Below are 17,679 nucleotides of genomic sequence, written 5' to 3'. Positions count from 1 at the left end.
GTCCACTATGACCCCTAAATACTTTTTAGAGTCACTGCTTTCCAGGATACAGTCCCCTGTTCTGTAGGTATGGTCTGAATGCCTTCTTCACAGATAGCTTTACATCCGGCTGTATTAAAACACATTTTGTTTCCATGGGCCCAGCTTACCAAGCGGTCCAGATTGGTCTATGGGACTGCTTTGTCCTTATTATTGTTTACCACTCTCCCAGTCATTGTGTCATCTGCCAATGTTATTAGCAGTGAGTTTTATATTTACTTCCAGATCATTGAGCAAATGTTGAATAGCATCGGGCTTAGTCCCAATCCCTGTGGAACCCCACTAGAAACACCCCATTCAATGACTATTCCCAACTGACAGCTTCTTTTTTGAGATTTGTCAGTTAGCCAGCTCTTAATCCATTTAACATGTGCTTTATTGATATTGCACAGTGCTAAGTTTTTAATCTGAATGTCATGCATTACCAAGTCAAATGCCACACAAAAGTCTGTTACATCTACACAGTTATCTTTATCAGCCAAATTTGTAATATCAAAGAATGAGACCTATTTTCCTTAAAACCATGCTGACTGGCATAATATTCCTATCATTTAATTGAATGCTGTATCAGCTGTTCCCATTGTTTTGCCTTGGATTGATGTCAGGGTAATTGGCCTATAGTCACCCAACATCCCATGCTAATCCTTTTTGAATATTGCCACATTAGCGCTCTTCCAGTCTTCTGAAATGTCCCCAGTATGCCAAGATTTATTCAAAATCAAAATCAGTGAGCAGGAACTCCTCAGCTAAAACTTTTAGAGCTCTTGGTTGCAAGTTATCCAGGCCTACTGATTGCAGAGGGGAGGCCCAGGGGACAAACAGGGAGCTGGAGAGTGAGCCTTCCTCACACTCACCGTACAGTGGCAGCTCCAACCGCTCCTGCATCCCATGGGGTTGGGCTTGGCACCCTGCTCCAGGCATTACAACCTGACATGTAGAGGTCGCAGCACTGCTCAGGTTTCGCCTGCTCTCCCGCCCCCACCCCATTCCCTCTCCGCCATCATGACAGAGAGTTATGGGCCAAACCAGAGCAACACTGTGATCTAATGCACCAGGTAACAATGCCCAGAGTGGGGAGCTGGGCCCAGCCCTGTAATACAGGAGCTGCAAGACCCACCACTGTAGGGTGAGTCACATGCAGAAAAAAGATGCGGACAAATGGGGGGGAAAAGTCACACTCTCCATGACTTTTTCCTTCACTGTGACAAACCCGTAGCCATAATCAGATTAATAATTTTACCATATCCATCTAGTAATGGGTCAATTCCATGGCTAGAATTTCTTTTGTTCCTAATATACTTTAAAAGACTCCTTCTTATTGATTTTAGCCCAACCAGCCAGAGTCCCTGATGTTTTTAGCATCCCTTCTCAATTTTCTGTACTTTATAACTTCTAATTTATATTGATTGCTATCTATTTCCCACTTTTTACATTTGGTATATGTTGCATTTTTATTTTCAATAACAGTCTTCACTTTGCCACTGAACCAGGACAGGTTTTTAGCCAAAGTTTTTCTCTTTCTTGATTGTGAAATTGTGGCTTTGGGCCATCTAATAAACTTTTCTTAAATGTTTTTAGGCTCTGAGGGGAGTCTGTAAACAAACATTGCGTTTTTAAAATGTAAAACTTCAATTTCTCTGTAAGTTAAGAAGAAGGCAACTCTGTCAGTCTCTTAATCTCCACTTGACAATCTCCTGTGATGCTTTGTGAAAGTGTCCAAATCAGGAAAAATAATCTTCCCTGCACAGTTGTGTTCAAGAAGTTAAAGCTTCCTAGTGCAATGCAGCATTCTTTCAGTGACTGTAACATTGGAAACTGTAACCAAATATCTTCTAATGTTTTGTGCTGGTTGAGTTAGGCGGTCTCAAGTAAATGAGATAAACCTGATCAGATAAGTTAAATATCTAATATAACATTGTTTAAGTACTTTAGGTACCAAAATTCACAACACACAAGGGGACTTAAGTTGTCATGGAGACTTACACTGGACCAGCTTTGGCCACGCTCCAAAACAATTGACTACCAAGACACAGCAGAGGAAGGGACACCCATTGGTGCAAACTCAGGATTACATAAAATACATTAGCGGAAAGAGAAGAGAAGAGATAATACTAGACTTGAGTTCAGAACCCTCCAATTCAGTGAACAATTGTGATTTTCCAGATAGCCCACTCACCTGCATAGCACAAATCCTTTTAAAATTAACAACATAGCTGTTGAATGGGTTTCATTTGTTCAGCGGACTCAGGCTGCTTTCTTGTTTTGGTCAGACAGTGCCTGTGTTTTCTATTATTCATTCACACAGACACTTGGTCTAGCTAGGCATCTGTGAATCTAATTTGTGTTACTTATGGCTTTTATCAGGCTCTCCAGCTCCTCTTACTAACTTGCTGAAAATGGTGGTTTATAGTATAACTGAGAGACTGCCTTGCTCCCAGCTTGGCTTTTGAAATCAGCTGGGAGTCTTCTGCTACAACAGACTTAGAGACCTGGTCTAATTCTGTTCTCGGTTATATTGGTGTAAATCAGGATGTCCATAGAAGTTCAGCCGAGTAACTAAGATCAAGCACAATACATCATGTAATGTTTGTACATGTAACACATATGAATGTGCTGTAATACAGGAAGGGGACCCTTTCATTTTCATTCACATGAGCCAGTACAAATTCATATTTTTAAAACCATTCTCCTTAAATTCCACACATCCCCACAGCAAAACCCACCTTTTAATGTACAACTGAGCATAGTGCATGCAACACACATATTCCACAGGGACAGTTTAGTCAGCCAATTTAGAATCTAAAAACTTAGTCCAACTCTCTGCTACATGCCATGCTCTGCTCTGCATCTTGGAAAATTAGATTTTGCCTTGATCAAAGTTTGGTAGCCTGTAATTAGGTCTTTTCCCAAGTATCATGGCCTGACTAACTAGGAGAATTCCCATTACTGTAGAACGGTTGGTCTATAAACATAGACCACACTGGATAGATAGGTCTTGATTTTATTGTGGTCTTCCAGATGTTACAATGTTGCTTTATGTTCAAATAGTCACAATTAATCTGTTTTCTCTGTGTGAAACTTCTTGCTTCTCTTTCATAAATACAGATTTCTTAGGTTCTTTAGAACAGCATTAATAAGAGTAATAATATTAATATTATAGTAGCACGTAGAGGCCCTAATTGGGAATCAGGATCCTATTGTGCTAGGCACTGTACATGGACATAAGAAAGAAGGTTCCTGCTCCAAAGAGCTTACCATCTAGTTATTGACAAGAGACAACAGGTAAACACCAACAAACAGATAGTGGGAGCACAAGGTAACAGCGAGATGACCTCTCTCTTATGGACTCTTCAATGTTCAAAACTACCCTTGCTGCCTGGCAGAGCAATCTGTGTTGCCCACTACTTGATCCAGGAGAAGGTTCTCCATCTTATTCCCCAGTAGTTGGGAATTGATGATTGCATACAAAAGGCAAGCACTCAGTCATCCAATAAACTCTGTCAGTCCTAATAAACAGAAAACTGCACAAATAAGCAATGTAACAGCACAAAACATTCTGATATCAGCTTCCCAGGAATTTATAATAAAAAAATCCAGCAAAAGATAGGAGACAGTCTCAAAGATGGAGTAAACCAGGCAAGAGGAGGGGGAGTGTCTGTACTTCCACAACAGGATAGAAGGTGGGATCTTGACCCACAGTTTTTGACAAAGGGGAAAGAATGGAAAATACCTGTAGTCAGGCTGGAGAGCTTAGCAATAAAAATAAAATAAAATAAAAAACTACAGATGTTTTCAGAGACCCACAATGACACCAACATCTCTTTCTTGAGTGATAACAGCTAATTTAGACCCCATAATTTTGCATGTATAATTGGGATTTTGTTTTCCAATGTGCATTGCTTTGCACTTAACAACATGGAATTTCATGTGTCATTTTGTTGCCCAATCACCCAGTTTTGTGAGATCCCTTTGTAACATTGAGGTCTGGACTTAACTATCTTGAGTAATTTTGTATTGTCTGCAAGTTTTGCTACCTCATTATTCACCCCAGATCCTTTATGAATATGTTGAATAGCACAGGTCCCAGTACAGATACTTAGGGGACCCAGCTATTTACCTCTCTCCATTGTGAAAACTGACCATTTATTCCTACCTTTTGTTTCCAATCTTTTAAAAAATTACTGATCCCTAATAAAGGATCTTCCCTCTTTTCCCATGACTTCTTACTTTGCTTTAGAGCTTTTGATATGAAAGGAGTTTGTCAAAGGCTTTCCGAAAGTCCAAGTGCACGGTATCAACTGGATCCCCTTGTCCACATGTTTGTCAACATGCTCAAAAAATTCTAATAGATTGGTGGGGTATGATTTCCTTTTACAAAAGCCATCTTGACTCTTTCCCAACAGATTGTGTTCATTTAGGTGTCTAATCATTCTGTTTCAACCAATTTGCCTGTTTCTAAAGTTAGGTTTACTGGCCTATAATTGCCAGGATTACCTCTGGAGCCTTTTTTGGAAATTACAAATTATGGAATTTCTTGTAATGTGGCATTACATTAAAATCCTCCAGTCATCTGTACAGTGGCTGATTTGAGCAACAGGTTTCATACCACAGTTAGTGGTTCTGCAAATTCATATCTGAGTGCCTTCAGAACTCTTGGGTGAATACCATCTGGTCCTGGTGTGTTATTACTGTTTAATTTACAATTTGTTCCAAATCCTCCTCTATTCCTCAGAAAACAAAGAAGGGCTCAGGCTCCCTCCCATCCTCTGCAGTGAAGACCGATACAAATAATTCATTTAGCTTCTCCGCAATGGCCTTGACTTTTTTGAGTGCTCCTTTAGCACCTTGATAGTCCAGTGGCCCCACTGATTATTGGGCAGGTTTCCTGTTTCTGATGTATTTAAAAAAAATTGCTCTTAGCATAGGTGCCAACTCCGAGGGTGCTCCCGCCCTGGGTCTGCCAGCGGCCCTGCCAATCAACTGCTCTCCCTAATTCTCAGCACTTCCCACCCGCTGCGAGCAGCTGTTTTGTGGCATGTAGGAGGCACTGGGGGGGCAGGGGGAGGAGTGGAGACAGGGCACGCTCGGGGGGGCGGAACTGGGCAGGAAGAGGGGATGGAGTGGAGGCGGGAAGAGGTGGGTTGGGGGCTTGGGAGAACAGGTGGGGCGGGGACAGGAAGAGGCAGGGCGCGGGTGAGGGCTTGGGGGAAAGGGGTGGGGGGGGGGCAGGGTCTGGGACGGAATGGGGTGTTGAGCACCCCCAGGGCCTAGAAGAAGCCGGCGCCTGTGGCTGTTAATTTTTGTATCTTTTGCTAGTTGCTCTTCAAATTCTCCTTTGGCCTACCTAATTGTGCTTTACACTTGCCTTGCCAGAGTTTATTCTCCTTTCTATTTTCCTCAGTAGGATTTGACTGCCAGTTTTTACAGGATGCCTTTTTGTCTCTGGCCACCTCTTTTACTCTGTTGTTTAGCCATGATGGCATTTTTTTTTGTCCTCTTACTTTTTTTTTTTTTTTTAATTTGGGGGGGTACATTTAGTTTGAGCCACTATTATGGTGTTTTAAATAGTTTCCATGCAGCTTGCAAGCATTTCACTCTTGTGACTGTTCCTTTTAATTTCCATTTAACTAGCTTCCTCATTGAAGTCAAATGCTACAGTGGTGGGTTTTTCTGGTATTTTCCCCTTACAAGAATGTTAAATTTAATTACATTATGGTCACTATTACTGAATGGCTATATTCACCTCTTGGACCAGATCCTGTGCTCCACTTAGGACTGAATCAAGAATTGCCTTTCCCCTTATGGGTTACAGGACTAGCTACTCCAAGAAGCAGTCATTAATGGTGTCTACAAATTTTATCTCTGCATCCCATCCTGAGGTGACATGTACACAGTCAACATGGAGATACACCTCTACCCCGATATAACACTGTCCTCGGGAGCCAAAAAATCTTAACGCGTTATATCAAACTTGCTTTGATCTGCCGGAGTGCGCAGGCGCCTCCCCTCCACTCCCCTGGAACACTGTGTTATATCGGGTCGCATTATATTGGGGTAGAAGAGTAGTTGAAATCCCTCATTCTTATTGGGTTTTCAGTTTTTGTAGCCTCTCTGCTCTCCCTGAGCATTTCACAATCACTATCACCATCCTAGTCAGCTGTTCAGTAGTATATGCCTACTGCTATACTATTACTCAAGTATGGAATTTCTATCTATAAAAATTCTGTGGAACAGTTTGATTAATTTAAAATTTTTACTGTATTTGACCCTCTGCTTTGTTTCATGTATAGTCCCACTCTCCCACCAGCGCAACCTACTCTGTCATTCCTATATATTTTGTACCATGGTATTACTGTGTGCCATTGATTGTCATTGTTCCACCAAGTCTCTGAGATGCCTATTATATCAGTATCCTCATTTAACACCAGCCCTTATTCAAGTTCACCCACATTAGCATTGAGACTTCTAGCATTTGTATACGACCATTTAGAAAATTTGTCAATATTTAGTTGTCTGCCTTCATGTGATGTAACTGAATGGAACTTTTTCAATTGACTGTTTCTCTTCAGTTCCTAACTATGCTTTATCAACAACTATCCTCTCCTCTTTACTAGGATATAAATTCACCCCTTTAATAAATCCTCACCTAAGGGATGTCTCTGTCTGAACTGTGTACTCCTCTGCACCTGTCGGCTTTCTCCCAGACCTTAGTTTAAAAACACCCCTTTTTAATTTTACATACCAGCAATCTGGTTCTGTTTTGGTTTAGGTGGAGCCCACCCTTCCTTTATAGGGTCCTCCTTTCCCATAAGGTTCCCCAGTTCCTAAAAAACCTGAATCCCTCCTCCCAACTCCATTGCATTAAGATCCTTGCAGTTCTGCCTGTCTAACTGGCCCTGCATGTGAATTGGAAGCATTTCAGAAAATGCCACCATAGAGGTTCTGGACTTTAATCTCATACCTAGTAGCCTAAATTTCACCTCCTCCCAGCACAGGGGGAGAAGAAATAGAGAAAAAAAACAACCCTTTCTTCACCAGGGACCAGGCAAGCGCCCCCTGCACCCTGACACAGTAACCTAGAGTGGGAGGTTCCTGTGTTAAAGAAATCATCTGAAATTACACTCCTCCAGTCAAATGACACTCCTCCAGATTACATTCAAAAAATGCAGCTTCAGCAATAAAATGCAATCCAAAGTTGTACATTTGCTAATCATGGAGCCTATAATCTCTGGTCCTAAAACAGGAGACTTTTATGTTTGCTTTGGAGGATGGAGATGAATGTTTGTGCTTTCAAATGCTAAGGGAATGACATCACTGGAAACCATATCCTTATATTTATTCCAAGTGCAGGCTGGGACTTCTGCTTAATCAAAGACAGGTTGCAGGAAGTGAGATGTTAATAAGGACTCTACATATTTCAGTAACAGCTAAGCAGGATCTCACTGGGAGCCAGTTCAAATGGGTGAAATGTTAATTCCCTGTAGGAGATCCTGTCTTTCAGGGCAGCTGGGATTAGGGAGGAAATGTTCTCAGTTCCTGGAGTGGATTGCTGTAGCTAGCTGATGCCTGCACATCTTCTAGCAAATTAGGGCTCCCAAGAAAACGCCAATCCTGCTCACCCTAGCTGAAAAATTTGAGGCACAGCACAACTCCTAATAAAATCAAGAGACTTCCAAGGAAAGGAAGTTGATCTCCAAATTGGCATAATGATAAAAATGTCTTTCATAAAGGTCCAATGTTCTACTACTGCTTGGACTAAGTTTATATCATTGTTTATAGTTTGTATTACAGCAGCATTTAGAGCTCACAACAAAGATCCCACTATTCTGAGCATTGAGAGAAAGTCCCTGTCCCAAATAATTTACCATCTAATAGACAAGCCATACAAGGAAGTATTATCCCTATTTTGCAGATGGGGAACTGAGGCACAGAAAAAGCAAATGGCATATTTCAAGTGCTCAGGACCCAGCAGCTCCTGTTATGACATGTATGGCCAGTTTGGGGGATGTGCTGGGAGCTCTTTGGAAAATTTGGGCCCAGTTACGTAGTCTGAGCCATTCTGAACATTCTGGCTATGTGATTTGTCCAAAGTCACACAGGAAGTCTTTGGCTGAGGTAGGAATGGACTCCAGGTCTTCAGAGTCCCAGTCCAACACCACAAGACCATCCTGATATTTTCTCTGCAATCATTACTCTGCTGTGAAAGAAAGGTAAGGTACAGGTAAAATAACATGGTAGTGGGAGGGCTTAACTGAAGCCATGGCCGATAAGACTAGTTAAACTAAAAGCAAAAAAAGTGTTCTGTTTTGTCAGAACAGAGAGAGGGCTTTTCAAGTAAAGAAAGGAATAAAGTTGGTCAGGAATTTTCTGTCAAAATGTTTTTTCAACAGAAAATGTGGTTATGCAGGTCCCCACTAGATGAGCTTTCACTTTGCATCATGAGAGTACAGTGACCACAATGCATCAAGAGGGATGTGGTCTGGTTAGGAGCCAGCCCATAGAGGAAAATGGGGGTGGGCGGTGAGGTGAGGCATACACTACAACTCTGAACTACATACTGAACTACAACTCTCACGATGGACCACAACAGCTCAGGAAGGCACAATTTGATATCAGACCGACCCAAAACAGAATGTTTCAATTTGGTTTGACAAACCAAACTAAATGTTTTGACATTTCTGAATCAAAAATTTCTGAAACTTCATTCAGTTAAAGGTTTTGATATTTTGATTCTTTCTCCTGATTGGGGTGAAAAGAAACGTCAAAACATCAGAATTTAATACAGGATGGAAATTCCAGTTTTCAACCAGCTGTAATTCAGAGTTGTTCATGTTATGCCATTTCTCAATTTTCCAAGCAGACAGTGAAAATTGTATTGGATTTGAGCAGTGTTTCTGTTTATGAATATACATTAATCATCACTGGAGACTGAGTTGAACCTATTACATTTTGAATTTAAACAACAACTTCCAGCAGCTGAACTTGGTGTTGTTTTCAGTGAATGCTAGCACTCATGTTAGTATTCAGTGAACATTCATGTTTGTGATTATGGGACGGCCCATGCTGCTCATAGTTAAGGTTGCAGCAGGGTTTCTATTTAAAGTTGTTTTCTCAACCTCTCTATAATGCATATGGTGTAGTTAGAATGCTTAAAAGCTGGCATGCCGGGTCAGGGGCCAGGGTAGTGTTTATGATGCAAATTTGGAGTCATTTAGCCAACGGGTTCCTGAGACACAGTTCTCCACATGCATACACAACCTGTTTTTAATATTTCAGTTTTCTTATAGTGTTTTTGTGTGTATGTGTGTGCAGTGGATGTGGGGGACAGAGAGGGGGGGCAAGCAGGGGCCCCTATGAGAATATAGTATTCTATAGTATTGCAACTTTTTTTTATGGAAGAGGCCCCTGAAATTGCTTTGCCCCAGGCCCCCTGAATCCTCTGGGCAGCCCTGCCTCAACCTGTTTCTCCTAACCTGAGACCACTTCAGCTCTATTTGGGAGGCAATGCTGAGAGCTGCAGGGCTCTCAATAATGCAGCTCCAGTTGCCTTAGGAGTTGGGCTGGCACATGGACTACTAAGACAACTTCGAGATCTACAAAATGATTGGGAGAGAGAGATGTGTCCCTGAAGCTGCCCCAGGCGCCAGTCCAGCTCCTCAGATAGCTGCTGCAACAATCCCTACCACATGTCCCACTCCACCCCTAGTCTCCAGAAATGCCTTCCCAACCAGGATCCCCACCCCCATTACTACTCTCCAAACCTTCAGCTGGCAAGCTAGCTGAGCTCTGTAATCTCAGCCCACCCCACGTCCTCCACATTGTAAATTTCTCCCCACAGATACTCCCTCCAGACATGCCACCTCACATATGCTGCCCCTCAGTTCCAGAATGATCCTGAGGTACACAGCAGCCAGAGGAGACATTCATCAGGAGAACAGTAGCTACCAGCCCTATTCCAGCTGCTGCCCCCCACCACCACTTAAAAACTTGGCTCTCCTTCTCCTTGCTCTCTCTCCTGAGGAGAAGGGCAATTCAGAGATCCTTCAACCCTCAGTGGCCCTCCCAGCCCCATACCTCCCTGGTTGAAACAAAACATCCCTACCATCCCCTACTGTTTCTTGCAACACCCCCCAACTCTCCCCAGCCCTTTTCCCCCATTCCATTGTCCCACGAGGACTCGCCTGTGAAGCCTTGTGCCCTCCCCAAATTTCTGCCTTCCATTTGGCCCTGTTCCCTGAAGTGTTGATGTACTAGGGCAGAACAGTGGTGTCTCTCTTTGGCTAGCTTCTGTCTGCCAGTGGAGTCCACCGCTGTGAGGCAACCCCTTCTGAGGGTAGGAGAAGATCTCTGTTGTGCAGTGACACTTCAATTTTTGGTTTCCCTCCCAACCAGACAGGCTGGGTGGCCTGCTGAGGTGAGTGAGGGTGTGGCGGTGAAGTCCAAGCCCTGCCACCCGGGCCAGAAGCCCAGTTTATTTTGATGGACCCCCTGAAACCTGCTTGCAGCCCCCCTCTCCTCCACAGGGGCCCTGGACCCCTGGTTGAGAACCAGTGCCCTAGGGAATGTGTTTGTTTGGGTGGAGTCAGCGTTGAAGGGGAAAAGAGGTCCGAGAAATGTGGGGAAGTTGAGTGGATTGAACCAATGCAGGAGGGGATATCCAGGGAGCAAAGTACCCATGGGAAGTGAAGAACATAGCTGGGGAGAGGTATGTGTGGAATGACATAGGAGGCAATAACCTTGTTTACCCATATTCCAACCCCGCCCCACCCCCTCACCCTTGGGCTCTGCTCTGTCAGAGCTAGTAAACTCAGACATGCCTTTGACAAGGATCCCTTATTTGTCCAAAAGACTGTCAATTAGTTACATTTTCTGGAGCTTTGGTGAAAAACCAGGCTTCAAAATATATAGTTTGTCAACAGTCATTTTAGAGTTCACCTTCCTTCATTCCTACAGGGAACATAAGTAGGGATAGGAGGGAGACACGATGACTACTAGCCCCCACTAGTATTTCCCCAGCTGCTTTCACAGGCCGAGGCACTAAAGCAGGGGTTGGCAAACTTTTTGGGCTGAGGGCCACATCTGGGTGGGGAAACTGCATGCATGGCCATGAATGTAGGGCTGGGGCAAGGGGTTGGGCTGTAGGAGGGAGTGCGGGGTGTGTATGGGGCATACAGTGTGCAGGAAGTGGATCACGGCAGGGGGTTGGGGTGCAGGGAGGGGTGCAGGGCGTACAAGGGGGCTCAAGGCAGGGGGTTGGGGTGCAAGAGGGGGCTCAGGGCAGGGGTTGGGGTGCAGGAGGGGTGAGGCAGGGGATTCAGGGCAGGGGGTGGGGGTGCAGGAGGGGCTCGGGGTGCGGGCTCCAGCCGGACGCTGCTTACCTGGAGCGGCTCCAGGGTGGCAGCGATGCACAGCGGGGTTAGGCAGGCTCCCTGCCTGCCCTGGCCCCGTGTCACTCCCAGAAGTGGCCAGCACCACATTCCTGCAGCCTCTGGGGGGAGAGGACTCGGTGCACTGCCCTCGCCTGTGGGTACCTCCCCCGAAGCTCCCATTGGCCGGGAACGGGGAACTGCAGCCAACAGGAGCTTCGGGTGTGGAACCCACAAGTGAGGGCAGCGCACAGAGCCCTCTGCCTCCCCCTCCACAGGGGCCATAGTGCTGGCTGCTTCCTGGAGCAGCGCAGGGCCCGCGGTGCCACAAGGGTGGCAATCCCATGGGCCGGCAATCCCTGAGGGGCTGGATCCGGCCTGTGGGCCATAGTTTGCCCACCCCTGCACTAAAGGAACTAAGCCTCAGACCCCAACTATCTGAGTTTGCATGTTAAGCCATGTTTTCAAGTTGAACCACAGGCAGAACTGGGAATCCCCACTTTAGCCACTCAGAGAAGGGACCCCAGCTTCCTCTCTGGGAGGGATTCTCCCCTGCCACCACCACTGAGTATTTACATTGACTGGGAAAAAAACCTACATACTCATTCTAGACTATTATTCTTACTTCCCTGAGGTAGCTTTACTAGAAGATACTACAGCTAAACAGGAGATTGTGCATATCAAATCTATTTTGGTTAGACATAGTGTACCTGGCATACAACCTGGAGACAACAAGCCTCAGTTTAGTGGGAATGAGTTTAAGCAGCTTGAAGTGAAATTTGGGTGTAGACATGTATCTGCTAATCCCCATTATCCACAATCCAAAAGCAGCTACTGAAAAAGATTGTAGAGTCAGACTCTTATCCATGTTTAGCACTGTTGAATTACAGGATGGCATCATTGAAACATGGTTTGTCACCTGCAGCTATTTTAACAGAAAACTGAGATCTAGAATGCCTGTAATGCTAAAAGGTATCAGAGGAACTGTAGAATTGCAGGTGGATAAAGAGACAAATAAAGCTAGAAAAAAGAAAAAAAACAATATGATTTGGGGGTTCTGGGAACTGCCACCACTTCATGAACATGACTTGGGGAACATCTATGTTGGAAATCAATGGTCACAAACAGCAGTGGTGTCACATGAGGTTATCCTACGGTCTCATGAGATTATCACATCAAAGCATGTACACTGAGGAGGAGTAGGCAACACCTTCTTCAGCTTCCAGAAGGAAGGGAAATAAGGGGCACTGAGCTGGCCTGAGAAGCTCTCAACAAGGTAGCCATCCCACCAGGTTAAGACAAACAATCCTCAAAACATAATACCACCAAAACAAACAGACTTACCTCCTTCTGACAACAGTAGTGCTGATACATTTCCAGGGATTTCCTCAAGTGCAAGTCACCTCAGAGATTAATTAAACATAGTAAATTTAGTGAGTTTGGTTTAGCAGAGTGGCTGGCTGCTGGAAGGCTGGGGCTAGCCAATCTTGATTACAGAATGAACCACACCTGGGAGAGATTAGGGTGATACTGGCCTATAAAGACCAGCAGGAGGCTGCAATAAAGGCAAGGAGGGAGAATATTGAGATGGTAGAAGGAGCATCAACAAAGTGTCGTGAGAGAGTTCAGATGTGGGGGAGGGAATGCAAGGGGTTTCAATGTCTCAATTCAATTTCTAAAACCAAAGGATTATCTTTACAAAAATGAAAGGTGCAAAGGGATGTAAACTGTGTCTGTATGGAGAACAAATAGATCTGGTTAAAACAGGAGTCCCAAAACTTTTTACCTCATGGCCCCTTTACCTCTGTCCATGCCCCCACAGAACTGGTAGTGGGGCCCTCACTCCAGAAGGTGGGGACATGGACAGGGGTAGGGAGACTGAGGCTGGGGCTATAGCTGGCGGCCAGGGCAGGAGTGGACCCTTGGCCAGGGGCCAAGGCCTACATCTGTGGCTGGGTGCGGGGAGGGCAGCCAGGACCCTGGGTGCAGGGCGAGCAGCCGCAGCCAGCAGCTGAGACCCCAGGGCTCGCAGCCTGGACCAGGAGAAGAACCGGGCACTGCTCCCTCCCCGCCCCCTGCTGTTTGAGTTAAAATGTGGATGCAGGAATTGAAAGACAAGGAAAAGATAAAGGAAGTCAAAACTTTTAGTCATGTGAAAATTAGTTATGAAAGGAAAGTCACATGTCCAAATGTGGATTTAGATTTATTTTATAAACTTAAGGGTGAAAAGGAGACAATAGGTGTTAAAATGAAGTATACCAATATATAGATGAAAAGTGGAATCATTTTTTCCGAATACATACAGATGGCTCCAAAAAAGAAAAAAACCAGGAAGAGTGTGGACACCATATTGTATACCAAAATTAGGAATTAATACATCCAAAAGAATATCTGATTTTGTTGCTGTCGTGACAGCTGAACTAGTAGCAATGATGCTAGCGTTAAACTGTATCTGGGATGTATGCCCAGCAGTGGTGATAATTTTTTCAAACTTTCAGACACAAATATCAGGCCTTATGGCAATAAAAAGGGTATCTCCATATGTAGAATTGATTTAATCAATGAAATTGAAGTTCTAATAATAAATTAGTACAGATGGGGATACATGTAGCATTAGCCTGGATCCCAGCGCATATTGGAATAAAAGGGAACAAAATGGTGGACAAAGCAGCTAAAAACCCTGTAAGAAATGGAAGGAGTGACATGGATATACCCTTGAGTAAACAGGAATGCAAAAGCATATTACATGAAAATTTAAAAGAGCAAAGGCAAAAAAATGAGTTGTCAAAAAAAAGGAAGGAGATTTTTTGAATTGTGCCCTAGCATTGAGGATAATGATACACTTCAGGGTCAGGATAGGAAAAATAAAGTGATTTTGTTTAGAGTACTAATTGATCATTGTGGTTTAAACAAAAATCTTTTCTGAGTAAACAAACACAAAGATGGACTCTGCATGATGTAAGGTAGAAGAAACAATTGATCACCTTTTATAGGTATGTAAGGGCTTTGATAAAGTAAAGGGAAAGTTTTTGAAGAATTTAAATGGCTTAATGTACAAAAATTACATTATGTTATTCAGTAAAAATATTGGGGAGATGGGGTAGTGTTAGAAAAGAGTTGTTACATGTCCTGAAAGACATGAGAGAATATAACCGCTACCACTGGTGGCCACTATAGACTCTCCAGTCAAGTGTGCTTCACCATGAAACAGAAAAATAAGAAAAGAAACAAAGGGGAGAAATTCAGGAAATAGCAAAAAAACTGTAGCGTGTGTGGTCTCCTGCAGGCAAGACGCTGAGAACAAGGAAGTTCTGTGGGGAAGTCCTGATAGAGTTAGGGCCTAGAAGTTCGGGGGCCTAGAAGTCATCCTAGGCAGCTAGGCTCCAGCTAGGAAAAGCTAGGAGGATGGGCTGGGAGAACAGACTGGGCAAGAAAGAGAGGGCTCAAAGGGGCAAAGCAACCCCTGGCAGTGAGGGGAAATGCTCAATAAGCAGCCACCCTGCTCCAATTGGTTATAAGCTTTTGGAATTATGTGTTTATATAAATATTGAGTGTTGTTATTACATTTTGGCTGGGAAAGGATGATGCAGGATTGAAAACTTGTGTCTTTAAGTTGTTCAGCTTCTCAGCCAAGAAGTCTTGGGGAGAGGAACTGCGGAAGTTATGCAGAGGAATTGTATCACTGAATCTCTTTCAAGGACCTTGGGCCCTGAGTGATTCCAGATCACCACACAGAGGACTTGGCAAATCAGGCAGGGCTTCTGACAGCTAGGGGGAGATAGAACCAGGCAATGACACACTGGGCCTGTTGATTTTCCCCTGGTTCATCAAAGAAGAGCTCCACCTACTGCAAAACAAGGGTTGCTCAAATTCAAGACAGGGCTGCCAGGCTCTGCATCACCCTAGTTTAATACCCCCAGTCTGCAAAGTTCTTGTACCTTGTAATAGGATGACACACCTGGAGTTGGGGCTCTCCTCACAGGCTGCAAAGCCAGTGCTTTAACTGCCTCCACTCTCCTAGCCATCCCTTCAGTCCCACCCCACCTTTTAAAGAACAAAGGAAATTCACTTACAAAGAACACTGTTAAGATTGCTGCTGAACTCTGGACTTCACAACCCAAACAAAAATGCTCAGGGTATCCCCACCGATCCCCCCAAAGAATGTCAGTGTTACAAGAACACACACAAGGAAGGGGACAGGAAACAGAGGCCTCTGTGCCTGTGACCTTATCTCCACCTTAACTACACTTTTGTAAGTACAGTGGAAACAATGGCCTAGAGAAACACATAAAACAAAGCAGGCCCACTGAAAGTAACTCTGTCTGGACTTGCAGCATACCTACTGTTCTCAGCTTCTAACTTCTCCTGAACAGAGCGTGCTCGTCATGCTGGAATGTTCAAACGTGTGATGCTATGGTAACGTGTTCCATGTTCCGAAGACCCTACGCAAAGATTATTAAACTGTCACTTACAGCCTATTTCAACTCAGAACCCTTATTTTACCTTTTACTCAGGTAAAAGATTGGTATATTCAGGGCCAGCTCCAGGCACCAGTAAACTAAGCAGGTGCTTGGGGCAGCACATTTTCAAGGGTGGCATTCCAGCCAGCCTTTTTTTTTTTTTTTTTTTGCTTGGGGCGGCAAAAGCCTAGAACTGGCCCTGGACCCTGCACGGGGGGGGGGGACGCCCTGGGGCTGCTGCGGTTCGCGTCGGGGAGCAGCGCCCGCACCTTATGAGCGCGGGACACTGGGGCTGGGGGCCACCCCGCGGGGCCCACGGAGCCGCCTGCAGGTGCCGCAGCTGGGACTGGGCAAAGTGGCCCGAGCCACCCAGGGACTGCGGCAGGGCGGCCAGGAGCAGCAGCAGCAGCGGGGCCATAGTGGAGACCGGTGCCCAGGGCGCTGCCGTGCGGGGCCCGCGTCCCGCCCTCCGGGGCTCCGCTCCCTCTGGGGATGCCCTGCCCTGGCTCCTCAGCCCTCTGCTGGGCGGTCCTTCCGGGTCCCGGACGGTCCTGGAGGCAGGAGCCCTGGCTGGAGGGACCCTGAGCTGAAGTGCGACCCGGGAGCCCCACTGCTTACCCTGACCCTGCCTGGCTGGAGGCAAGGAGGGACCGGGCGGAGTTAGCACTGGTGGTGGGGAGCCCAGGGCTGGGGCAGCGGGGAGAGCCCGGGGCTGGGCGGCAGAGGGGTAAAGGTGGGGTGGAGAGCCCAGGGCTGGGATGGGGGGCAGCCAAAAAATTTTTTGCTTGGGGCACCAAAAAACCTAGAGCCAGCCCTGGGTATATTAAAACACTTCTATACATCGTCCCCATTAATGTGTGACAAACTTACAAGTTCATGTCCATTACTCTGTATCTACAATGAAGATTCTGTGAAATTGTACAGGGCCACATTTTTTAAAGAAGTTAGAGAGCCATGCATAAATTGTATTGGAAACTGTATGCATACCATTGCATACATGTACAATTAGGTACTATGACTGTGTGCACAGGAAACCAATTGGAGTGCGCACTCTGAATAATTTCATGCACAAAGATGTGCATCTCAATGCATATTTCTGAAGATCTTATACAAAATTAATGCATGAGCTGATAATAAATTCATTGGTCATGTTCATCTGTAATGCTCCGCTAAAGACCACAGAAACACAAAGGAGTATGATTGAAGACTCTCGAGTAGCCTCAGCATGGCTGTAGTTTATCACTATACTAGTACATTTGTCCACTATTGTCCACTGCTTTGAGATCCTTAGTTGAAAATTGCTGTACATGCTCAAATACTATTACTGATTGTCCTATTGTAAAAAATATGAATGCAGAAACCAACTGAGATATTACAAACATACCTAAAGAGAGGGCTGTGACATCTCATTACTTAAAAAACCCAAAACAGTTAAAAAGTCTTCTCTTTTTATTTTAATCTTGGTGGAATTGAAAAGCAAATATAGCATCTAGGGAATTTCACTAAATCCGTTTTCTGTTCCATGAAAGAAATCCACTGTAAGCAACTGTGACATTGTTCAATGTAATTATACAGAAAAGGTCACAGAGGGAAGTATTTCAATCTCACATAATTTAGGGAAGAGATGTTGTACATCTAGAATTGTGTCTGAAAAGTGTTTTAAGGCTCAAACTCAGCCCTCACTTACCTCTGTGTAACCCCATTGATTTACAGTGGAATAGCAGGAATCTAACTCTGGGTACAATCTGGCTCCTAAAATCCGATAGTCCGATCAGTGAATTTTTGAAAATTAGACAGCTGCTTACAAATGATAT

At 44.7% G+C, this 17,679-nt stretch overlaps 1 long non-coding RNA gene across 1 annotated transcript in view; it reads right to left on the bottom strand.

The window, feature by feature from the left end:
• LOC135972251 (uncharacterized) overlaps positions 1 to 15,987 on the bottom strand; it is an 86,360-nt gene extending 70,373 nt beyond the window's left edge. The window contains exon 1 of the long non-coding RNA XR_010588664.1: positions 12,750 to 15,987. This is a non-coding gene — a long non-coding RNA (uncharacterized LOC135972251). The remainder of the gene's footprint in view (positions 1 to 12,749) is intronic.
• Between the last annotated feature and the right edge of the window lie 1,692 nt (positions 15,988 to 17,679).

This window comes from Chrysemys picta, chromosome 6 (genome assembly GCF_011386835.1).
Source record: "Chrysemys picta bellii isolate R12L10 chromosome 6, ASM1138683v2, whole genome shotgun sequence".
Classification (NCBI taxonomy): Eukaryota; Metazoa; Chordata; order Testudines; family Emydidae; genus Chrysemys; species Chrysemys picta.
This window is presented reverse-complemented; position numbering and strand designations above follow the sequence as displayed.